We start from the raw sequence: 25,829 nt of genomic DNA, 5'->3' as shown, positions 1-25,829 counted from the left end.
GAGGCAGGAAGATCAGACAAAGGTGGATTTCAGAAGTTTTCTGAAAGAGATGAATCAGTGAGGAGGGGTAAGAAAAGCCAACTTTTGCATACCTATGAAGGTTAGGATCATTTCTAATCTGTCATAAACAGTTGTGACTTCCTTTTGTATGTTTTTATTTTTCTTTCTTTTCCCAAACATATCATAGAAACCCAGGGGACCATAAAAGCTGTGTTGACTGGAAGCAAATATGAAAGGGGAGGGTAGAAACTCTATTGCGTGGCTGTATCTTGTTTCAGTAAGAGCTCCAGGAGGAGAGAAACCCCAGGGGAAAGAATATGTGGTGGCTAAAAGCAGACAGCCAGCCAGTTACTCCTGGGGACCCCCAGACAGTAAAGAAGACACAAATGAGGTGGTTGCCTCAGGGGGATGCCTGTCAACTCCACAGCAACTCTGGAGGGATATGCCCCAGCCCAAAGCCCCCGGGTGATTTCCTCCTCAGAAAGGGCAGCCTGGGATAATGGCTAGGATGCTAAACTGGTGGGCAGAAAGGTGATGGTAGTACTAGGGTAATTTATTGCCAAACCAGGATTCTTTGTGAATGAAAAGGAAGACTACTCAAAGTAATGCTGGTCAACAGCTCATACCAAGAACGCCAGGGCAAGCCAAGGCGTGACCCTAGTCAATGTCCACTGTCCTACTCTTTGCACAAACACATAACTAGAAGACTAGAAGCCGCCTGCTGGGGAACAAAGAAAAAAAGAGTGGATAAGTGATGAGCAAGGAAACAAACTTTTTTTTTTTCATTTTTTTTTCCAAAACAAACAACTTCTTATTGAAGTATAGTTGATTTACAATGTTGTGTTAGTTTCAGGCATACAGCAAAAGTGATTCGGTTTTTTATATATGTATATGTACATATGTGTGTGTGTGTGTGTGTATTCTTTTTCAGATTCTGGAAACAGACATTTTTAAAAGGCACTGCTGGTGCCCTTATGGAGCAACTTTATATTCATGATCTCATGTAATCCCTTGCAGAGTGGGAACTATAGAGGAAGTGATGTTGCTGGAATGTGAACTCAAGACTGTCTGAAGTTAAAACACTTCATCCCTTTTTGCCCCATCCTACCACCCTGGTTCCAGCACTCATCACCTCACTGGCAGGCTGTAATGGCCATAGTAACTACTCTTACTGAGTACTTTGAAAACTCTACTGGATACTTTGTATATGGTGGTACATTACAATCATCAAAAACCTGCAGGGCAATAAGGAAATGGGAGGTTCAGTAAAGTTAAGGGCCACATGGGGGTAAGTAGTGAAGCTAAAACTAAAATTCAGGTCCGTCTGGCTGCAAAGCCAATGCTCTCACTCACGAAGCTGTACAGAGTGATGGGATTAAACTGAGAGTGAGGGGGAGTGGGCCTGCAGGGCTGTATGGCACAAGCAGACGGAGAGACAGGTTGGTCACAGAAGCAAACTTTCCCACCCAGTCCTTGGCTCCAGCCAGGCCTGTCCTCCCTGCCACCTAGACCCCCTGCGCACGTGGTCCTCACCACTCCTTTGTAATTAATTGACCACACTGTTCTCCTGTCTTACAACCATCTCCCCTTCCTCTCTGCCAATCTATAAATTAGCCTTTGTCACGGTGACACTTTATTTCCGTCACAGTGTTTTACTCATACAGCTCTGTTTCCTGCCTGTCCTGGCTGTAGTTTTTCTCTGCATAGAGACTCTAAGCAACTTTCAGAACTGTGGCTCTCAGTCCCTTTAATATCCCACAGTGACTAGAAGGCTACAGTCACATGGTAAGAGGTGGTTAAACCCTCCTGCATTAGGGCTGAAGGCTTGTAGCACTTTTCCTCCCCGACCCCAACATCGAAAGAGGAATTCCCCAGGAGAAACAGAAGCCACTCTTTCACACACACACACACACACACACACACACACACACACACACCTCCGTCTCTCTAAGTCTCTTCTGACTTCTAAATATCACCAACTCTCAATTTTCATAGACTGTGCTGGAATAACAAATGCATTAAAAATGAAAAACATAAATAATCCCCAGAATTTCATTCGGTCATTAATTTCTTCCTCCTCGCTTTGAACCAATCTGTTAAATTGACTTCTCTAACACATGTGCATGCTTGACCTTGCTCTTGGGCCAGATTTTTTCAAAATGCACCAAAATTCACTGGATGATATGTTCCCTAAGAGGAGGGACTAAAGCGTTTCTCAGTGCCTGGCACATGTAGGTGCTTTACATGTTTTTTGAATGAATGAGGCCCAGATGGATGATGGCTGTCCCAGCAAATGCCAGGTTAGACAGAGCCCCAATAATTTCTGTGTGCTATGTAAGCCCCTAGAACTTAGGTGCAATCTGAGTAAAAAGAGGAACTACAAATTGAAATTAAGTTGTCATGCCTGGGCCAAAATAAGTGGAGGTTTTTAAAAATAGAAGTTTGGGTTACAATTCTTGAACACAGAGATTGTGCATGAAGGCTCATACCAACTACAGATGTGGAGGAGGAATAAGAATTTTCTCGTCATTTTACTGGAAAATAAAAGAACAAAACAAAGACTATTAAGCACCTAGTAATCTACTAAGTCCTCAAAATAAGTTTACTTTACCTGACTTACAAAATGTGAGTAAAAATGATATGTATGGCCTTTCTTAAGTTAAAGAAATGAATCAGGTATTGATCTGGGTGGGGCATAATTCATCATACCTAATTATAAGTACATCACCCATTACATCATGTTTCTTTTTCAGAGCATGATCACAGAGTCAATTTTGCACAAATATTCGTGGGGCAGATTACTAGTTGCCCCTCCTCTTATTCTTAGACCCTTGGTCATACAGGTAGAGACTACATTTCCCAGCTTCACTAGCAGTTGTGATCATGTGATTTGATTCTCCCCAATGGAATGTGAGAGTAAGTGATAAATATAATATATATTCTATATCACTTGCTTAAAAGGAAATTGCCTGCCTTAGGCTTCCTCTCTCTGTTCTTCTTTGAACTGAAACACAGGATATACCACATGATTTAGCTTTGTCTATGCAAATGAGCATCACTCCCTAGAAGGCAGAGCAACAAGGTGAAAGGAGAAGCCTGGATCCCTGATTGGCCTCATAGAGAGACATGACTTCTATCTTCCTTAAGTCACTGTATTTTGGAGTCCTTTTTCCCACATCTTAGCTTTTTCCATATTTAATACAATTTGAGAGAGATTTATCTGTCTTCTCAAGGGCTCTCTTAATCCTTGTGTATCAAAATCATTCTTCTTTGCATCATCTAATCATGTTATCATCTTTATTGATTTTCTCTTCTTCAATTGTCAACTGATCTGAATCTGCCACAGCCTCCTTTTTCAAAAGCTTTGTGATTCTCCAATGTGCTTTTACAGACTTCTTAGTATCCTGACTCTCTTGCAAGATTTGCACTTTTACTCATCACTCAGTTTACTTTGCATTCAAATGCTCACAACCATGGACTTAGAATAAGATGGGGAAGGATATTTATGTGTGGACTAATTTCACTATTAGCCAATTCACTGGTGAATATTTTATGTTGTAAAAACTTTTGCTTCTCCCTATGATCTAACTGCAGGAACTTGGATAACGCTACTTAAGTGCCAAAGTATCATACCTGAGAAGAGTTCCAAAAGGTATTTAAGGGCTTCCCTGGTGGCACAGTGGTTGAGAGTCCGCCTGCCGATGCAGGGGACACGGTTCATGCCCCGGTCTGGGAAGATCCCACATGCCGCGGAGCGGCGGGGCCTGTGAGCCATGGCCGCTGAGCCTGCGCGTCCGGAGCCTGTGATCTGCAATGGGAGAGGCCACAGCAGTGAGAGGCCCGTGTACTGCAAAAAAAAAAAAAAAAAAAAAAGGTATTTAAGAAAGGGGGAGCTTGTTGTATATATATTTTTTGTGGTTAATCTAGATTTTTTAAACATGCAAACTTAACAAACTCTAAATTTCATAAATATTTTTAGCTGCCTCTTAAACACTGCATGTATCCTACAGTGTTTCAACCCTAGTCAGCCATCACTCCTTGAATTTAAATTCTATGGCTATCTAGTATTTTGGTTCTATCCTGTTTTGATTTGTCTAACCAATTAGACATTATTATTACTGTTGTTGTTTTATACAATGTTTTTATTTAACCACATATTAATCACATATTTGCTCACCATTTCTTTTTGCAACTCAGACTTCTCATTCATGCTCAAACCCCAGAGAGGACCGGCTTGTGGCTATAAATTCTTAGGAGACATTTTTTCCCTCCATTCAAACCATGGTCAAACCAGACAAGTTTCCTTATTGTCCCATTCCACACGGCAGATTCATTTGGAGTTTAACCTTAAACTGAGCTTTGTGTATGGGTCTCTTATGAGATCCCCCAAGTTAGGCCAATCTTAGGCTTTATCTCTTGCCTTCTAAGTCCTGTGTATACATCAAAATAAAACTTCAAGGTCACAAAGATTTGTCAGATAACCTCAAATGAAATCTGCTTTGATGTTCATTTGCCCTCCAGGTTCCCACTTTCACTTAGTTTTCAACCTCTGCGAATGTCTTCCTTCCTTTCTTGCTCAGAGATGTATTTTTTAAATATTCTTTATATTCCATTCATTTATTTCGGTTGTTTTCAACCAGAGGATAATTCAGGATACCTAACCCTCTTGCTGCTAGAGCTGGAAGTCTGCAATCCTAATTTTAAACAATCAACATTTTCCTAAATAAGGTCTCTGCCACAGTGTAATAGTAGTAATAATAATAGCTAATATTCACTAAGCATTACTATAAGCTGAGTACTGTTAAATGTGTTTTATTTTATTAAGTCATCTAATCCTCACAATACCACTAGAAGATCAAACCCAGATAATCTGACGCCAGAGCCCATGCTATTAACTACTACACATTCTGTGTCTGCAAGGCTTAGACGACAAAGGAGGGTTCAATTTCATACGTATAGGAAGAAAATATGCAAATCTTTCCTAATTAATGCAGCCAGTGAAAACTTCACAGACTTGCCAGGAATTGTTTTTCTAGGACTAGGAATGAGTCATACAAAACCTCTTGATAGGCTCTGTGTTTGAGATGGAGTCACAGGTATAACATAAAGCTAGGATTGTGATAAGGTTTCATCATATATGCCACATCTTCTATATGGAGTGACTGTGTAGGACCTGGCCTTGGGAAGGAAAGTGAGGCTATCTCTAAACTCAAGGAGAAAGGGGGTTTTGACCAATTATCAATGTCTTCCATGGACCAGGAGGCAGAAGTGCCATCTCTGGGCTACTCCTGAGCTAAGATGTGGATGAGGACAAAATCCAGTCCTTGGGTCAATCTTCCTGCCACCTACCCTGGCTAACTGAGCCAATCTTCCCTGGACTCCCAAGTTATGCTTTCTCTCTGTTTCCTTTTTAGCAGCAAGTGAAAACCTTACCCAGATAGATCTAAAGTCATTCTCTCTCCACAGTTCCTTTCTCTGGACTGTTTTATCTAACTCTATTAAATGCAGCTTTGCAGATAAACTGGCCCATGTCTTTAGAACTGAGAAGAAACCAGGAAGAAAAGAATAAAAAATGAGCACAGAAAATCGTGTTCTAAGTCTGTGTATGCATATCCGGGGCCGGGGGCGGGGGGAGGGGGGAGGACAGACAACTGTCCTGAGTTTTCTGAGCTTTCTAAATCCAGAAATACCAGAAGACATTTTCAGTGGCGATAAATGTAAGTTTCGGAGTCATTCTGCTGGAGTTTGAATCTCAGCTCTACAGAAAGCTATTTGACTTTGAGCAACTTACTATCTCTAAGCCAGCTTCATCATCTATAAAATAGGGATAATAGTTATACATATATCATAGCAATTCTCAAACTTTTTAAATCTCAGCACCTCTTTATACTCTTAAAAATTATTGAAAATTCTTAGGAGCTTTTATTTATGTGTCGTACATCTATTGATATTTACCACCACAAAAATTTAAACTGAAAATTTAAAAAATATTTATTTATTCATTTAAAAATTAACCCTATTACATGTTAATATAAACAACAAATTTTTATGAAAAAAACTCTATTTTCAAAAAAATTAGTGAGAAGAGCTTTACATTCTTATTATTTTTTAAATGTCTGGCTTAATGGAAAGTAAGTGGATTCACATATCTGCTGCACTCAATTTGTTGTGACACGCTGCTTTGGTCGATGTATATGAAGAAAATATAACCAACTACAAATGGGCAGTTAGAAAAAAGAGGAGTATCTTAATATTCTTTTCAGATAATTGTGGATATTGTCATTTGATTACACACCAAAACTCAAAAGTGATAGTTTATTAAAGGTTAGTTGTCATGTAGAATCAAAAATCATATCAATGAACATATTACACTGTTACATGAAGATCCATGGGAATATCTTACATCTTGAAAAGATCTTTTCCCATGCGTAAATTTGCAGCATTATTTATTCATGGGTCATTTTAAAATATTGGTTCACTGAGTTACACAGATTTTTCAAACATGGACCCACTGCCTTATGTTATGGCTAAATAAATAAATCACATTCATTAATATCACCACTAAGTTCATCATAAAAGTCTTCCAAGTATTAGAAAGCTGTCAATCTCAAGGTAGCAGATGCAAGTTTTCCCAAAGTTAACTTTCACTTGAATGCCTGATTTTATCATTGGCAAAAAACACTGTCAGTGGTTCTTGAAACAACAGGTACACTTCTTCCACTTTTAAGAAAATGTCTGCCGAATACTCAAGCCTGAAAAATCAGAAAGACCAACTCTTTGTTAGTCTTTTCTTTTTTCAAGTAAAAATTGTGTTCTATGAAAAAAAAACAGCGAGTTTAGCTCCCAACTCTGTCACACAGGGCTTTCCCTTGAGACAAACATCATCAGTGTGCAACATAAGCACTTCATGCACACGTCCCATTTCACCACCTAGAATAATAAAAAGATTTACACTCAAAGAGTCAAAGTTTAATAAAATTAATTTTTGCTGCTTCATCAGGACATCTAAAGTAAAATTGGCTTTCTTTTTTTTACTGTTAGTACCTGAAGAATATAATGACTATTACAGTGTAGCACCAGTACCTTAATTTATGCGAAAGTGACAGCAATTATCTGTCATCAGTTCAAATGTCAACACAGTGACAAAGGCAAGAATGTCTTAGTATTGTCATGAAAATAGCTCTGACCTCACAGACCTCTTAAGGAACCTTGGGCTCACAGATCACACTTGAAAATTACTGCTGTAAGACCAGATATCAATAGACTTTTTCTGTAAATGGCCAGATAGCAAATATTTTCAACCTTGCAAGCCACACAGTCTCTGCCACAACTACTCAACTCTGCCATTGTAGTGCAAAAGTAAACATAGGCAATAGATTAAAAAATGAACATGACTATGTTCCCATAAAACTTTATTTACAAAAACAGTGGACAGGAGTCGGCCCTAGGCCATAGTTTGTTAATCCATGGTATAAACCAAACGAGATAATAAATTAAAAATACTTTCCACAATTCCTGGAGTATAATTTATAGTAATTACTCAGCTAATGACAGCTATGATGACAAGTTTTCTTAACTCTATCTCTCTCACACACACACACACACACACACACACACACACATCACAGCAAGATTGAGAAGCCTTAACAATACAATAATGCTTTCTGCTTCCTGTCCTTTATAATAAATTGACAGTTAACCTAACTGATTGCTGAAATGATAGATTCAAATTAGTTAAATAAGGAGACAATAACAGAAGTTTAGTAAAAAGGTATTACTTTAAGAACTTGAGGAGTTTGCAAATTTACTTCACAGCAAGGCACTATTTATTAGACAAGCATTGATCCAACTACCTGGAGCTCTGAGTCCTAGTTCCAGATCTGTCATTAACCAATTTGTAACCCTAGATTCCTCTAGGCCTCAGTCTCCCCATATTTAAAATGGAAGACATTGAGTTGGATAGTGTATCAATTTCCTATTGCTACAATAATGTTGTATAACAAACAACCACCAAACATCAGAGGTACATCACAATAAGCATCTATTTAGCTCAGGCATTTGTGTGTCAGCTGCAGGTCAGCTGACTGAGGCTTGAATTTGTTGGGTGGTTCTGTTCCACATGTCTCTCATTTTCTTTCTGGGACCAACAGAAGAGTCTGGGCATTATCTTCTGGTAATGACTGAGGTACAAGAAGCCAAAACAGAAACATGTAAGGCCTCTTAGGTCCCAAACTTGGAAGTGGCATACCATCACCTCAGCCTCATTTTACTGGCCAAAGCAAGTCACGTGGCCAAAACAAAGTCAAAGGGTGGGGAATACACCTCCACCTTTTCAAGGAGTACAACTTCACAGTCACATAGCAAAGAATGTAGTTACACAGAAGAACCAAGGCCATTCATGTAACATACTACAATTTTTACCTGAGATCACTTCCATCTCTAATAAAAATTATAGCATATTTTAAATTAAAAGGCTTACCTATGTAGTTTTTCAAGAGATTGAGACTCTTTCTTATTTCTATAATTTCTTCAAGTTCACTTGGGCCAATGAAAGAAAAGAGAGAGGGGCAAGGAAAGGCAATGAGATAATTATGGAAATGGGAGGGAAGAGTGGCATGGGGGAAGGAGGGGATGTGAAGAAAGAGGAGGAAGGAGGGAGGGAAGAGAGGGAGGGAGAGAAGGAGACAGGTGTGAGAGAGAAGGGAAAACTAAAGGGATGAGGAAGGGATGTGAGGGGGAAATTAATAATTAAACTTGTTCTTGGAGAAACCCTATCAAAATGTAACCTCAGCCAGCAAAGTTATTAGAAGCCCATTAGAGAAAAAATAGCTCATTCTTAGGAACTAGGTTTGAAAAAGATATCTATTATGATTCTACCCAGAATAAGCTGCATGGAAAATGTGAGTGTCTAATATACATTTTATTTTTAATCTTTCTGTAAAGCTGATTTAGCATAAAGCATGTCTAATTAATTTAAACTTGTAAAGCTTTTATTATACAAGTCAAATTTCATAGAAAATTATCCATGTCTAAAAAATTGAAAATGAGATTTTTAAATTATACCTTTTTTATTATTGAGCTTATTTTCTACCACAGTTTCAGATCCTATTCATAGCTTTACCTCATTTTTTCACATTTACTGATTGGTATTGGCACTTTCAGACTATAAGTCTCTGATTTGATACTAAGTTAGATTTTAAAGCATTTCCAGCATTATGTTCTGTTAGTTTCATCTTGCATGTGTTCCCCTCATTTTTATATGTCTTCTTTATTTTTTTAAGTTAAAGTATAGTTGATTTACAATGTTGTGTATATGTCTTCTTTATTAACTGTTTTCCACAAAATAATTTTAGGCCTACAAACATTTTGAAGAGGTCACCTAATTTAGTAAGAGAGAAAATATGTTTCCAAATCTTTATTTTTATTAAGGGGCTATTATGACAAAGGTTAAGACATGTTTATAACTAAAGAGAAAGCTGGAATCAACCAAGAATCTGAAATTACAATGATTAACATTTTCCATCTGTAGAGTCTCTAAATTCTGAAACCAGTTCGAACCAATTCATGTTTGGAGGCAAGTGACGTGTAGGAGGCAAGAGCACAAACCAAGTCTCAAGCATCTACGTTCCAGTCCCAACTCTGCTACTAATTACCTGACAAATGACCTAACTTCCCTGTACCAGTCTTTTTTTTTTTTTTTTTTTTTTTGCGGTACGCGGGCCTCTCACTGTTGTGGCCTCTCCCATTGCAGAGCACAGGCTCCGGATGCACAGGCTCAGCGGCCATGGCTCATGAGCCCAGCCGCTTCGCGGCATGTGGGATCTTCCCGGACCGGGGCACGAACCCGTGTCCCCTGCACTGGCAGGCGGACTCTCAACCACTGCACCACCAGGGAAGCCTTGTACCAGTCTTGCCTGAATCATAACAGGAGGAAATCCAAAAACCAAAGACCACTAAGTTTTCTCCCAGCAGCCATGTCTTGCAAATTATTCTTGTCAATTTTCATTGAGTTATTTTTCTTTCTGCTGACAGATGACCCACTGAAAGCACTGGGATTTTGGGGGTTTTTTTCCAATGATTTTGGTCCTTTATTATCATCAGATACCAGCTTAATTATCTCTCAGTGATATAGAGTCTCAAGCATCCATTATATAAACATTATAAAGGAAACATCTATCACTGGGGAAAGAAAAAATGGTCCTGAATGCATTTGATGTGACAGGCACTGTGCTAGGTGTGTTGAAGCATGTCATCTAACCTTTACTGCAATCCTTTGAGGAATATTTAATTTCCCTTGATTAAGAGAAAAAAGAATCTGAGGCTGAGGAAAGTTACTCAGCTGCTCAAAGTCACTAATTCACTCTTTTATTCATCCATTTAATAAGGATTTAGTGAGCGTGTGCTCCATGGCAGGTATCATTCTAGGGGAGGAATAGACAATAAAACAGTACTCAAAAAAATCAACAAGACAAATAATGTATCAAGTATTATAAGAACTAGGAAGAAACTTAAACAGGGTAGGAAGCTAGGGAGTGAACAGAGACATACATGATATGAAGGAGAGATCCAGGCAAAGATTTGGAGTGAAGAAAGAGCAAGTATAACAATGCTGAGATGGAAACATGGCCACTACGCAGTGGAGCTAGAACTTAAAATCAGGTCCATCTGACACGCAAAGTGTGTCTCTATCATGGCAGAAAACAAAGGTGCTGGGACTTCCTTGGAGGTCCAGTGGTTAAGACTCCAGGCTTCCAATGCAGCGACCGCAGGTTCGACCCCTGGTTGGGGAACTAAGATCCCACATGCCCCACAACCAAAAAAAAAAAATTAAAAAATTAAAAGCAAAAGCACTAAAAAACTCACACCCTGAAATGAGGTCATTTAGAAAAACAAACAAAGGTGCATTTAATTGATTTCTGTGGAACAGGCTGTGAGGATAAAAATCTCAAAATATCTTAAGAAAAACAAACTCCATCTTTATCGAAAACAGCAATTTATAAAAAGGTGGCTTCAAGGGCTTCTGGTTAAAAGTGAGGAAAACTTTTCCAGAATGGGCTGGAGAGAAAGCCTGCAGAAGCATCTTCTGTTGAAAGGACTCTCAAAGTATAATTGATATAAGGTGTGGGTGTGTGAGAATGTGCTCCAGCCCTTGAGGCTTCGAGACTCATAATTTAGTGGCAAAATCCATCTTTTCCAGAAAACGTACTATTGAAAAGGATGCAGAATGAATACATCAGTAGGGATGAGGTGTTACAGAACGGAGCTATTAGAGGGTCTCTGTATTATTAATGTTTTTTAACTTCTACTTTCAGAATCAGAGAATCACATCATTCCAGGTTTAGAAATAACTTTTTCTTATGATATATTCCATTGAAATCCAGCCACCATACATCAACCATACCACCACCCCTCCACAAAGGACCACTCAGCCTCACAACTTTATTCAAAATCAACCTGCTAAACTCTGATGCATATTACTGACTTAACAATGGCAAGTCTGTGAGCCTGCTAGCCAGCTCCCTGATGCAGATATGGAACACTGATCACCACCCTCCCTGTAAGTCACCCTTCCTGCATGTATACATCTGTCCCCATCCCATGCCCATCCCCACCAGGGCCTAGCCACAGAACTTTCTATGTTGATCCTTCTTCTGCAACCCTTTCACCCAATTTACCTTGTTCTATAACGTTATCTGTCCTTTCTGAGAATGTATGATTTGTCTCATACCCACATTCTCTTTCCCAGACCATCCTCACAATCCCTTCTGCTCAAGAGCAACTTCTACCTCCCAGGAACTTGTATCTCATCCATTTCCCCAGATGAGGGAGGCTAGTAGATTTTGACATAGGAACTAGAATCTCATACAATCCTGAAAGAAGAGCCTGGATTAGGAGGAAAAGGGAGAATGAGATGGGTAACTTTAGACCTCCTCTAATATAGCACAGTCTACAGCCATGGGGCAAGAGGCACAGAGCAATCATCTGCTGCCTGTTGGCACTTTCAAGCCCCTTTGAAGGAAAAAGGATTTATATAAAATGCAGAATGGCTTGTTGGAACCTGTATTTTTCTGCTGAAGAGCCATTTATGCTCAGGTTAGAAACTAACTACAAGCCATGTAATCAATCATCTGACAAATATCCATCCCCCAGTCCCTATTTATTTTTGTGTCAACTTTGAGTATTCCTACCAAGACTTTCCCAGTCTCAGCTTCAGCAAACTCAATGGTCAGGACTTATCACTTTCCTAGAGAATCAATTCTATCTGTGGATTACTCTGTAAGAAATGCCTTCCTTGCAGTGCCTTCAAATCCAGCTTCTGGTCCTTAGTTCTTTCATATTACTAGATGGAGTGCCCAGAAGTTCCCAGCCACAAGTGCATTCTGAGGCTGTCTATGAAGCAACAGATACTTCCAAATAGAGAGCACACTGCAGGCTGTGGTGGTGAAACAGGGGGTAGAAGAGCTGGAAAGAAAGGCATTAAGAAATGTCTTTAAACAAAGAAAGTATCAATTGGTTTTTATGACCGTAACTAGATAACGTATAATCTAATTTTGTAACTATGGAGCATAAAACTGTTGCAGGTAGTGGAATTCAGAGCACCCACGTACTAACCCAAATTTTTCTGTTAACTAGCATATGACATGGGACAACACAAGTCACCTGTGAGGACCTCTTTTTTCACATCTGAAAATGCAGGGAGGGGTGTTGGAGGAGGAGAAGGGTACCAGATGATTTCTAAGGCCCCACGGGGGTACAGAACAAAATAATGGGCTTTGGCATCAATCAGCTGCAAACTCCAATTCTGTCACTCTGTGTGTGATACTGTGTGTCACTGAACACTTTTTAAGCTTCCCCGATCCTGTTACTTGTCCCTTAAGATGAGGACCATTATCGCTACCTCACTGGACTACAGTATAATTAAATGATGTCTCCAGTATCATTTTTTGGCATTCAAGAAATGCAACTTCCTCTTCCTTCCTCCTTTCAGTGATCCACTCCTGGCACCCAATATGTTTGATCTGCTCAGGAGCCAAGCCAGCCCTCATGTGTCCCAGAACACAAATCTGCTGACTCAAGGATCTAATCTTAACCTCAGTCGCCTGACAACATGGATCACTGAATTCATCTTTTCTCCATTTCACAGTTTCATGTAGAGATGACCCAAGGTTACAGACACCTCTGACAGAGTTTGAGATTTTTAAATTTGTTTGTTTGTTTGTTTTTGGTTTTTTGTTTGTTTTTGCGGTACGCGGGCCTCTCACTGTTGTGGCCTCTCCCGTTGCAGAGCACACGCTCTGGACGTGCAGGCTCAGCGGCCATGGCTCACGGGCCCAGCCGCTCCACAGCATGTGGGATCCTCCCGGACCGGGGCACGAACCCGTGTCCCCTGCATCGGCAGGCAGACTCTCAACCACTGCGCCACCAGGGAAGCCCAATTTTTGTCTTTTAAAGCCAATAAGAAAAGCAAAGGCTAGTAGAGATGAAAATGCTGTATACATGTTTTCAGTGACTTTGGAAGGTACAAGATTATACAATACTTGCCCCTACTTAAGACTTTTGTTTAATTAACTAATTAGTTAGCTTTATTTTGCCTCTGCTATGTGCCAAGCCGTGTGATACATTTATGAACAACAGGGTATGGTCTCTGCCATCTCTGAGCTTATAGGCTAGCAGACAAGATAGATTATTAAACAAAAATTTACAATAAAGTGTATGTTATAGAAGTTCAAGACACTTGTAGCATCACACCTTCCTTCATGCAGAAGAACAGAAAGTTTTCTAGAGAAAGGAATAATTAAGCTGATGTCAGAGGTATAAGTAGGAATTGAGGGGAGAGTGTTTCAGATGGGAACAGCATATAAACAAATGGCCCAGATGAGAGAGAATGCGTGGTCCCTTCAAGAAGCCAAAACACATTCATCATGATAGCAGTAGAAGTGGTCAGAGACAGACAGAAGAGGGAGGCAGAGGCCAATCATAGAACATCCTGTAAGCCACAGTATGAGATTTAAAGCTTATGCTAATAGCAACGGAAAGCTGTTAGAGGGTGTTTAAGTAAGAATGTGACATAATAATTTAAGTTTTAGAAGGATCACTTTGATGACAATATGAATAAAAGATGAAAGAATTAGCGAATAAGAAGGAAAGAAAGCAAGAAGGGTAAATGCAGCGGGTTGGGAAAATAAATGATAATCTTTTAGGAATTAGAGTTGACAAGGCAATTAATTAGTTGGGGTGAGGGTAAGGAGGAAACCAGAGTGAAGTATGGGTTTCTGGCTTGGACGACTGTGTGTGTGACAGGGCCATTCTTCAAGGTGAGGAACACTAGAGGGGCCTGGCGCACGTTTGCAGGGAACGGAAGATAGTTACTTGTTTTGGACATATCGAAATTGAGATACATTTTGAAGCAGCAAGACTTGTGAGTGCTGAAAATTTGATCTAGATGACAAGAAAAAGGTGTTTGTTAGTATCTGAGGACCCTTCTCACATTATCAAAATGCAAGGTTGAGGAAGATATCCAAAGATAAAACTGCCCATTTAATTTCTCCAAAACGGCCTACCAATAGGGAGCTATCCTCTTGGTGTCTCTGGACGTACTACACGTCCTGTTCCTTGTGATGTCACCCTTGTAACAATGCCACATCCTGCACACCGAGGTGGGAGGACACAAGAAAAGGGCAAAGCTGGGTTTTATAGTCAGTGGGAGGACTTGGGCAGAGCACATGTGACTGCAGGGAAGTAGCCTGAGTCTACCTACTCATTTCACAATACATGCCCTCCCCCCAAGTCAAAGCTTGTGCACTTGAACACCATAGTTTCCTGCCCTAAGCAATAATACCAACACATAGTGCTAAATCTTTCTAAGCCTCAGTTAAAGAGAGACAGTAATAGTACCTCACAGACTTTGTGAGGAGTAAGAAATAATGCATAATTAGCGCTAAACATAGTGCTTGACACACAGTAAGCACTCAATAAATATTGGGTGATGGTGGCAGTGGTGGTGGTGGAGGTCATACTGATGATCAGAAGCGTAACAGATCTCGAAACTCCTAAATCATCAAACCTACTAATTTTCAAAGAATACAGTGCAGAGTATCCTTAATTCTGAACATTCAAAAATTGATAATCCATACATGGCAACTCCCTGTTCATCAATACAGTTCATAAGCTATTCCATATCTAACTATTCTATCTAGATGGCATCCGGTGGCTAACTTGAGATCTTTATTTTAATTTGCCTGATTGGTTTGTTTTATGAACACTTTAATTTTGATCATTTTAGCACATGAATAAAACTTGGATGAACTTAAATGTTTGATTTAGCTGATCATCTTGAAACAAACTTTCAACATTAGAGAGAATATGCCCATTTTTAAAAATTAATGGATTACACTGAAAGTTAATACGGAGATAGAGGTTAAAAAGATAGAAATTTTTTATATAAAACTTATTTATATAAAACTTCCAGTCACGGGTCTTATTCACTTCAGTATTTTCAGTTTCTCAACATAGATCTCAATAAATATTTTTTGAGAGATGGAAGGGAGAGAAGTAGAGTGAGATCTGAGGCGTTCAAGATCAAATCTGTGGAGAGACTAAACTCATTAGGGATCCCACCAGAAAGAATTATTTCATAACATAACTAGGAAGACTGAAATTATGCATAGATGATCTAACAAAGGTTTCCAAAGCGCGATCCCTACTCCAGAACATGCACATCACCAGGGAACTTTTTAGATATGCAAATTCTAACGCTCCACCTAAAACTCACTGAATCAGGATCTCTAGGAGTGGAGCTGAGCAATCTGTTTTAACAAGCTCTCCAGGTGATTCTGACGCACACTCAGGTTTGGAAATATTGAAGAGCAAGGCACAAAGTGGGTCCATGGACTTTAAAGGGTTTCTGAGTGTTTAAAATGGCAAATACTAGGCAGATGTGTAGATCTTAGTCAAATTCAAGCAGCTTTGCTCCCAGAATTCTACATTCACCTGGCATACTTCACACCATTTAAATTAACTGCAGATTCCATAGAAGCATCTGAGTTTCCACTTCTGGTTAACTGCCCAACAGAGAGACCTGAAGAGGAATTTTGTTATAGAATGAAGTGGGAAGAAACTGAATTACTCTAGGAACTCCTTGAGGACTGAGACAAATATTGTTACAAATTATTGGACCCCCATTGTCTGTGAGAATGCCTAGCAGATAGAAGGTACTCAAAATCTATTTGTTGAATGAATGGAGACATTCTGCATGTGGGAAGGGCTGACCCAGGTGGTCCCTCAAGATGGTATACATGGGAGGGTGATGATAAAGACCTAGGCTTGAGTCTTTCAGCCCTGGCAGCTGTACAACCTTGCACTAGTTGCTTAATCTCCCTAAGCTTTATTTTCCTTATATGTACAACAGAGATGGTAACTTTCTATCCCCTAGAGTTATTCTGAGAATTAAAAGAGAAAATACATGTTAAGGACATAGAAGAGGGCCTGGGAGATAGGAAACTGTCAATTAATGTTGGTTCTTAGAGTTTTTTTCAATATGTTATTACAGCAGTACTACTTTGGATGAGTCAAGGCTTAGGAGTAAGGTCTCTATCTTATTCAATTTACATTATAAGGTTTTAAGCCTACCCCATATGGCAACATGTTTTCCCTGAAAAGAAACATAGGGACTTGTCCTTTATTGAAGTCCTTTCCAGAAGGCAGAGAAGTTACAATCAGAGAGTAAGGTAAATGCCCTATTACTGTGTGGCTCTTGAGTTTTAAGCAGGTTTAATTTGGCTAACAAGGTCAAATGTTTTTTGTTTATAGAAGAATCTCTGCCAAACTATAGATTCGCCCACTTTTGTGATATTTCCAGTCCTTAGTCCTCATGATAGAAAAGGAAAATAGAAAAGAAAGAAGGAAGGGTGGGGAGGGATGGAGAGAGGGAAGAAATAAAAATGTTCCTGAAATTCTATCTTAAAGGACAAGTTCAATTGTTAATAATTACGTTGGAGGAATGCTGATCTAAGATTTTAACAGCTTAATTATAGATCTCTTGATATATCTTCATACAGTCTTTATACAATACTAATCTGAGATTTGAAGTTCTGTTGAAGTTGTTGAAATTCAAAATTATTCATTGAAAATAAATATATGGAATTACTTAAGAAGTCCTTCCAGCATGGAACTTCCCATTTTTCTCTTCCTTTGGGTTAATTAAATGGCATTAAATGGTTAAATACACCCTGCACTCCTGCCCTGAGTCCAAGTTGGAGGAATGGTTATTTGCCTTGCCCAGGAGTATCCTGACATCTATACTTCTATCTACTGCAGGATGACTTGGTCTCCAACCAGGAAGCAGCTTTTCCCATCAGAGTGGGATATGTGCTCCATCACTGTGAGCAGACCAGTGCTGAACACAGAGAGAAAGCAGCAGATCAGGAACCAGAGGGATCAATGATCCAAGTAAGACCAAGAGATTCCCCCAGGCTGACAAGGTACTGCAGCAAGTATTTCATAGAACACTTTGGAGGTAGTAAACCTCCAATGAAATTTTCAATAGAAGTTCTACTTACAATGTGTTTTAGAAGTTGCAGATGAAATGATTATCAGCTTACCTGCAGCAGGATAATTTTCAGAACTTCCTTGGAATCTTCCATGCCTCCCTTCCACGGCCTTAACATGGCCTGGCCAACTATAAAAGGTTCCCAATCCCCTGTATTTCCTTGCAATGGGGAATATTTTCAGGTATTTTTCTCCTGCACCACTCACTCTGCTTTGTCAGTTCTTTTTTTTTACCAACCTTCAACTTTGATCAACATCCTGCTACTCCCCTGCTCATTTGAACCTGATATTTCTGATCTCCCCTCACAGCCAAATCTTCCTGTGTTCAGCTACCAGGCACTTTTTTTTTTTTTTAAGTCCTACACCTGTCTACCAGTCATATCCATTCCAAACACAAGAGCTTAGCTCTGGGATCTCCACTTGTCCAAGAAGAAGGTCAAGAGCAAGGATTTTGAAACAAGAGTGAACGAACTCACTTAAAAAGAATGGAGTATAAAGGGCGTAAGAAGAAGGTCAGTAGAAGCCTGGAGAATAGGAATCGGTAGCAGACCAGTGACTGCTCTTTGCCATGGTGGCAAAGAGTTCTCCTAGGATACTTAGGAGTATGAGTATTCAAAAAATTAAAGTTGGAGAAGGGAAGGAATGAGGAAGATGTAGGCCTTGCAATTCTGCCTTGATAACACAAACATAAATTTAGGCAAAAAGTATCAGGTCCTTGCAATTGCCTCCCATCTGACTCTTGTCTAGTAAGAAAGAGAACTAAGCTATAGGTACAAGGGATGAAGCTAAGATGCATCATTTCTAGGCTCTGCCTAGTGTGGAGAACTTATGGTCAGACAGCACCATACAGTTGACCCTTGAACAATATGGGTTTGAACTGCACAGGTCCATTTACACACAGATTTTTTTTCTTCAGTAAATATAGTTGGCCCTCCATATTCAGGTGTTTCAAATGTGCAGATTCAACCAACCTCCAATGTAAATTTCCATCAGCAGTTGACTGAATCCATGGATTCGAAACCAACAAATATGGAGGGCCTGCTCTACTATGCCATAAGGGACTTAAGCATCCAGAGGATTCTGATACATGAGGGGGCTCCTGGAACCAATCTCTGCAGATTCTGGGAGACTACTGTAAGATGCTGGTGAGACAGCTGGACAAACTCCTCTGGCATTATGGAGTTTTCCTGCTTAAGCTGAAACAAACATATAAATTAAAGTGAGCTGAGTTTTTCCTCCAAAGCTTCCAAGTTACTCTAAGTCTCTTTAGTCATGGCTAAACAATAGCTGTAAGAAGAAGGTGGGTACAGTAGCCAACAGGTCAATATGCAATCATCGGTCCTATCTCCCCAGCTCTTCTGAAAGGCATCGCAGAATGAGAGATACAGAACTAAGGACATGAAGGCTTTAGGTCTAGTACTGAGTTTAGGGTTATGGTTGGTTGACTTCTGCCTAAGACCTTAAACTCTTACGTTCTGTTGAAGAACCAAGTTCTAAATGGAGCAATTTTAAAGAATGGATGTAATGCAAAGGCAACCCCGAGACAAAGTATGGTTAATGCAGGAAAATCATTAACATTCAAATTCTTTACATAAGGCCTTATGCCTGAATATATCTTATGCCTGTTATATCTCATTAACAAGGTCTAAGGTCCTGGAGGAATAGGAATTATTGGATCAAGAATGATGGGGCAAACCTAAATGCCCTGCGTTTATTAAATGCTGTTCAGAAGCATCTTTTGAATAAGGTTGGCAAAATTAAAATATAAAGGAGATTAAAAAAGGAACTGCCTGCAAGAAAATGGAACCATAGAAAATGGAATCATAAAATATAAAAGAAGAAAAAAGCCTTGGGCTCAGAAGGAAGAAACGAGGTTTGAAGAGCACATCTTTGCCCCCCTGTACTGGTTCTCAAACTTGGCTGCACATTAGTCACCTAAGAATTTTTTTTTCAAATACTAATTCCTGGGTCCTGCCTCCAGAGATTCTGATTAATTGGTCTGAGGAGCAGCTTGGGAAAGGAGATAAGACAACTCTTTCTCTTTCTCAAGCAGCCTATGCAGTCACGTCTGACTGAAGCTGCTGATCAAGATCAGCTGGACCTCGACACCCACGTCCATACTAGGATGCTCCTAACAAGGGTCAAAAAGAACTGACATACAAGGACGGCATGCCTTCCTGCTTTTTTTTTTGCCTATGTACTTTATTTGTGCTTTCTTTTCAGTTTGTTAATTACTTTAATCTCCTCAAAGTCATGAACAGACTTTGGCATGATGATTGATGTCAGAACATTTAATTATATAAGAAAGCAAAGGTCAATTTATAATATAAAGCCTAATTTACAGGAATATTATTGCCAACCTCTAGAGGGAGCTCAAGGTTCCTTCTCCCCACCTCCTTTCCAATCCCCATGGAGAAACATTGCTTAGGTGTAAGTTTAGGATTTTACTGGCTATTTGTTATTGGATGGTACCACAAGGCCAAGTTAACTATTTTTATAATGTGGGTGTGGCCTATTTTGGATTACCTTCTTCTTTGGAAACTGAGGAGAAAGAGGGTAAGTGCACTTGGGTTTTTGTTTGGCAGACAGAAGTAGTGCATAATATGCTAATTAGGTGCATATTAGCAGAGCAAAAAGGAGTCCTTCAAGGGGTCCAATGAAATGTCTTGCTTTAGGCTTAAGAGCTAACCTAAGATTATTTTGCCTCATCTGGCTTCACCTTCATCATCTGTCAGCTTTTAACTCTCCCCTCACCTTCCCACTCTCCCCCACCCTAGGCCAAAGAAACTCACAATGAGGGGAGGGTTGGTGTAGGTCATGATTCAGATAGCATCCTAACAAAATATCATTTTAATAACATCATCATTTTTATTCAGGTGTTGTTAAAAGAGGGATAAAAGGAACTGGGAAGAGAGTCTAGTTCTTGCAATTCAGCCTTGCAAAGGTAAAGGGAATTAAGTCAAAAGCAACAAGGCTGAAACTTCTTAGTTTAAATAATAGAAAGATAACTTTGCCTGACTTTGTCTCAACTGTCCATCAACATATCTATGAAGACTGAAACAAGCACACAAACAGAAAAATACTAACATAAAATATGTAATAAAAGATTTACCAGATCCTGAGCAAAATTACCACAAACCCTTGTCTTAGTCTGCTTGGGCTGCTATAACAAAATACAATAGGCTAAGTGGCTTAAACAATAAAAATTTGTTCTGGAGGCTGGGGAGTTCACAAGCAAGGTGCTGGCCAATTGGGTTCCTGGTGAGAGCCCTCTTTCTGGCTTGCATACAGCGCCCTTCACACTGTGTCCTCACATGACAGAGAGAGAGTGCTGTGTGTCTCTTCCTATTAAGGACACTGATTCCATCATGAGGGTCCCACCCTCATGACCCTATCTAAACCTAATTGTCTCCCAAAGGTCTTGTTTTGAAATACCATCATATTGGGGGTTGGGGCTTCAACACATAAATTTGAGGGGAGCACAATCCATAGCAACCATAGAAGAGAGAGGGTCAATTTGAGAAACTTTTATAGCCTGATCTAAATTCTAACCTTGGAAACAAGAGGAAATCTGTATAGAATGAAGACAGACTGAGGCTTCTACCCATCTCCTACTGCACTACACTTTTCCTTAGAAGCATGACTTGCAACAACCAAAAAACAGATACTTCCCTTATCTTTGGGGGAAGACCCCTTGTGGTGGATGGTCAGGCAATGCCTCCTGCTTTACTTTTAACACATACCTCTAAAGAACACTCAACTGTTTAAACACATCTCCTACTCTTGAATTCATAGCCATTCCAAGAAGAGTTCTGATATTGTTCAAATATAAAGAGACTCCAAAGACAATATTGGGTTACACGGAAGCTTTCGGTAGATGAGGCAAAGAGATTACAATCATCTTCTTGGATGCCTGTTCTTCTTTAGATCACTTCTCCACTTTTGAACTCATTGCCCATGTGGCTGGTGTGATTAGATGAGGCCAGACCTTCCTCTCCCCTGGGAGAAAACACCATCTATCCCTTCTACTTTAGACACTTGAGGATTTCTTCTCTGTCTCCCATGGGTATTAATCCAGTCTATGCTTTAAATAACAACTATGCACTGATGGCTCCACTTTAACTTCAGCATAACTAACTTCACAGAAGTCCAAATATTGTATAGTAAGGATTCTGATAATTAACCTAGTCCCTCTTGATTGGCACCCATTTTCAGCATAACTGTGGTTTTAGACACATATAGCATCTACATTGAGAGTAATATATTTAGATAGTACTTTATTAATATTTTTAACCAGAATTAATTAAGGGGCGGGGAGCATTGCAATGACTTCTGACGTCAACTACCTGGAGTTGGACCAAACTTCACAGGTGAAGGGCACAGTCCTCCACAAGACTGCTCTAATTTCAGATACCAGCTGTTAAGTGCAGAGGTCTCCAGGCCACCTTCACTTCTGACCAAGTGTCTACAAATTTGGGGATTCCCACTACCCCCTCAGGTTTGATAATTCACAAGAACAATTCACAAAACTCAGAACACTACTATATTTATGATTAAAGTATTATTATAGCAAAAGGATACAAATTGGAACCAGCCAAAGGGAGAGATGAACAGGGCAAGGTCTGGGAAGGTTCTGTGAAATAAAATTCATATTTTATGGCAAGACAAGAAAAATTTAAACACAAAAAAATTTCTCTGCCCTTTGGCCTCTTCTCTATCCTCTACTGTGCATTGTGTATTCTGCATTAGACATTGACCAAACCTTGCCCATTGGCAGAAATACCTCTTTAACCCTAAAGAGTAACATTGTCCTACCATCAACAAGACAACAACTTAAAAGATAACATTCCTTCTTGATCTTATACAGGCTACAATGACCCTTAGATCTGGATTATGTAAACTATCAATAATATGTCATTTAATGTGCAGCCCTCTGTCTCAAAAAAAACTTATATAACTGCCCCTTGACTTCTAACGGGCAATATAGCTCTCAGAGTTTTCTGAGATGCTGTTCCCAAGTTATAATCCTCAATTTGGCTCAAATAAAATTTCCCATTTCTTTCTCACATTTACTGATTTTTTGTCAACGTGCATGGTACAGTTGGCAGGATATCAAAGATATCCACCAGAAGGCACCTGGCATCTACCCGGCACTGGCAGTTGGTACCAGCATGGGCCCACTGAGCCCCACCAGTTTCTCAGTACTCCTCAGGTACTCATTGTTTGAGTGATGATCCTGAAAATGTTATTCAAGCTATTTTGCTTAAGATGTGGAGTCTTAAGGGGCACTGGTGCATTTCCTAGGCCAGGACCCTTAAGGGGTCTGGGCAAAGGCCCAGGGAAACATAGGGGGCTGGATTTTTGTTAAATTTGGCTTAAATCCAAAAAAATGAGTTGATACATGGTCTGAACAAAACTTTTGCTAGTGAAATGAGAGATTTAATTATTCAGCTCCAAAGAATAAGGGAGACCCACTACAACGACTAAGTAAATACAGTTCCTCCGGGCAGCACCACAGACAGGAATAACCTAGCGCTCTAGCCAGCCATGATGGTTTTAAACTGTCACAGGGAGAAACCAAGCCATGTAAAAGATGTTGAATTGACCCAAGTATAACTCCTTGAGGAACTTGACTCAGAAGCAGCACACATGTGATCCACCATGCTCTCCTCAGAAAATTGTTCAGATTATATCTCATATCTCATATTTGAATTGAGCTACGAAATTAATACTGGGAAATTGTGCTTCAAAGGCCAAACAACTCCCATGCAAACAGCCACCTACAGGAATACCAGCTGGGTTTATGTATGCTTGCAAGCACTTAATTGAGAATTAAAGGAAACCAAGATGGGGTTCTTCTGGCACTCCAAAACAATTTTGAGCACGCAGTTAAAGCTGGCAGTCTTTTGGATTTGTGCCTTGCAGAGTCTACTGGAAACAACAGTGCTAAGTGTTTTTGTATTTGATTAGCAGGGAAAAATATTTGTAAGTCTAGCTCCTTGGATCCTTTGAATTGGAGAAACATCTAAATCATTAAAATTTTAGAGAACTCTCATCTTAAACTATTGTATCTATTTTAATTGGTATGTGGAAGTCCCCAAAGGCTTCAAAATTCCAAAAGAGCCTCATTTAAAGATCTGTTGTAGGGACTTCCCTGGTGGCGCAGTGGTTAAGAATCTGCCTGCCAATGCAGGGGACGCGGGTTTGAGCCCTGGTCCGGGAAGATCCCACATGCCGCGGAGCAACTGAGCCTGCACGCCTAGAGCCCATGCTCCGCAACGAGAAGCCACCGCAACGAGAAGCCTGTGTGTCGCAAATAGCAGCCCCTGCTTGCCACAACTAGAGAAAGCCCACATGCAGCGACGAAAATCCAACATAGCCAAAAATAAATACATAAAAATTTTTTAAAAAATTAAAAAAAACAGATCTGTTGTAAAGGGCTAATGAAAGATTAATGATATAAAAGGTACCTAAAACTCTACTGCTCCCCTCTTTCTTCCTTATTTTGAGTACTCATTCTAGTAATCTTCTGAATTGCCTTTCTACCCCAAAGACACTATTAAATGGCTACTTTTAGAACTGTGACCACCTGAGGCTGTAAGTGAGCCTCTCTAGATCAAAGGAACGGAGGGCCATAGGCAAAGAATTCTTAAACCCAGGGAGGATCCACAAAAGTGTTTGTAAATGGATTGCCAAAATGGGAAGCCACCAGTCTGACTAAACAGACCATAGCTGATTTTTTTTTTATTGGAGGAAAATTGCTTTACAATGTTCTGTTAGTTTCTGCTGTACAATTAAGTGAATCAGCTATATGTATACATATATCCCCTCCCTCTTGGACTTCCCTCCCACTCACCTCCCATCTCACCCATCTAGGTTATCAGAGAGCACAAACTGAGCTCCCTGTGCTATACCGCAGCTTCCCACTACTATCTATTTTACACATGGTAGTGTATTTATGTCAAACCTAATCTCCCAGTTCATCCCACCCTCCCCTTGCTCACCACCCTGCACCCACACATCCGTTCTCTATGTCTACGTCTCTATTCGTGCCATGGAACTAGGTTCATCTGTACTTTCTTCTAGATTCCACATATATGCATTAATATATGATACTTGTTTTTCTTTTTCTGACTTACTTCACTCTGTATGACAAACTCTAAGTCCATCCACATTTCTATAAATGACCCAATTTCGTTTCTTTTTATGGCTGAGTAATATTCCATTGTATATATGTGCCACATCTTCTTTATCCATTTATCTGTCAATGGACATGTAGGTTGCTTCCATGTCCTGGCTACTGTAAATAGTACTACAATGAACATTGGGGTACATGTGTTTTTTGAATTATGGTTTTCTCTGGGTATATGCCCAGTAGTGTGATTGCTGGGTCATATGGTACTTCTATTTTGAGTTTTTTAAGGACCCTCCATACTGTTCTGCATAGTGGTTGTATCAATTTACATTCCCACCAACAGTGCAAGAGGGTTTTCTTTTCTTACCCTCTCCATCCTTTATTGTTTATAGATTTTTTAATGATGGCCATTCTGACCAGTGTGAGATGATACCTCATTATAGTTTTGATCCGCATTTCTCTAATAATTAGAGATGAGTCTGGCTAAAGATTTATCAATTTTGTTCATCTTCTCAAAGAAATAGCTTTTAGTTTCATTGATTTTTACTATTGTTTTTTTCATTTCTATTTCATGTATTTCTGCTCTGATCTTTATGATTTCTTTTCTTCTAGTATCTTTGGGGCTTTTGTTGTTGTTGTTGTTCTCCTTTCTCTAGTTGCTTTAGGTGTAAGATTAGATTGTGTATTTGAGAGTTTCTTTTTTCTTGAGGTGAGACCAAATTGCTATAAACTTCCCTTAGTTCTTTTGCTGCGTCCCATAGGTTTTGCGTCGTGTTTTCATTGTCAGTTGTTTCTGTGTATTTGTTTAGTTCCTCTTTGATTTCTTCAGTGACCTCTTGATTATTCAGCAGTGCCCCGTTTAGCCTCCATGTGTTTTGTGTTTTTTACATTTTTTTCCCTGTGATTGATTTGTAATATCACAGCATTGTGGCCAGAAAAGATGCTTGATACAATTTCAATTTTCTTAAATTTTCTGAGGCTTGATTTATGACCCAAGATGTGATCTATCCTGAAGAATGTTCCATGTGTACTTGAGAAGAAAGTGTATTCTGCTGCTTTCAGGTGGAATGTCCTATAAATATCAATTAAACCTATCTGCTCTATTGTGTCATTTAAAGCTTGTGTTTCCTTATTTTCTGTCTGGATG

General features: G+C 39.6%; 1 protein-coding gene across 3 annotated transcripts in view; it reads right to left on the bottom strand.

The window, feature by feature from the left end:
* Positions 1 to 25,829, bottom strand: part of TNFSF18 (TNF superfamily member 18) — a 389,686-nt gene that overhangs the window by 147,168 nt on the left and 216,689 nt on the right. For 2 of the 3 annotated variants that reach the window (XM_060296286.1, XM_060296288.1), the window contains one exon: positions 3,634 to 3,847. The exons of the other annotated variant lie outside the window; for it this stretch is intronic. The gene's annotated coding sequence lies outside the window, so the exon portion shown is untranslated. The remainder of the gene's footprint in view (positions 1 to 3,633; positions 3,848 to 25,829) is intronic. 3 annotated transcript variants of the gene reach the window in all.

Source organism: Globicephala melas, chromosome 1, assembly GCF_963455315.2.
Source record: "Globicephala melas chromosome 1, mGloMel1.2, whole genome shotgun sequence".
Lineage (NCBI taxonomy): Eukaryota > Metazoa > Chordata > Mammalia > Artiodactyla > Delphinidae > Globicephala > Globicephala melas.
The sequence above is the reverse complement of the archived record's forward strand: the minus strand, read 5'-3'. Positions and strand labels throughout refer to the sequence as shown.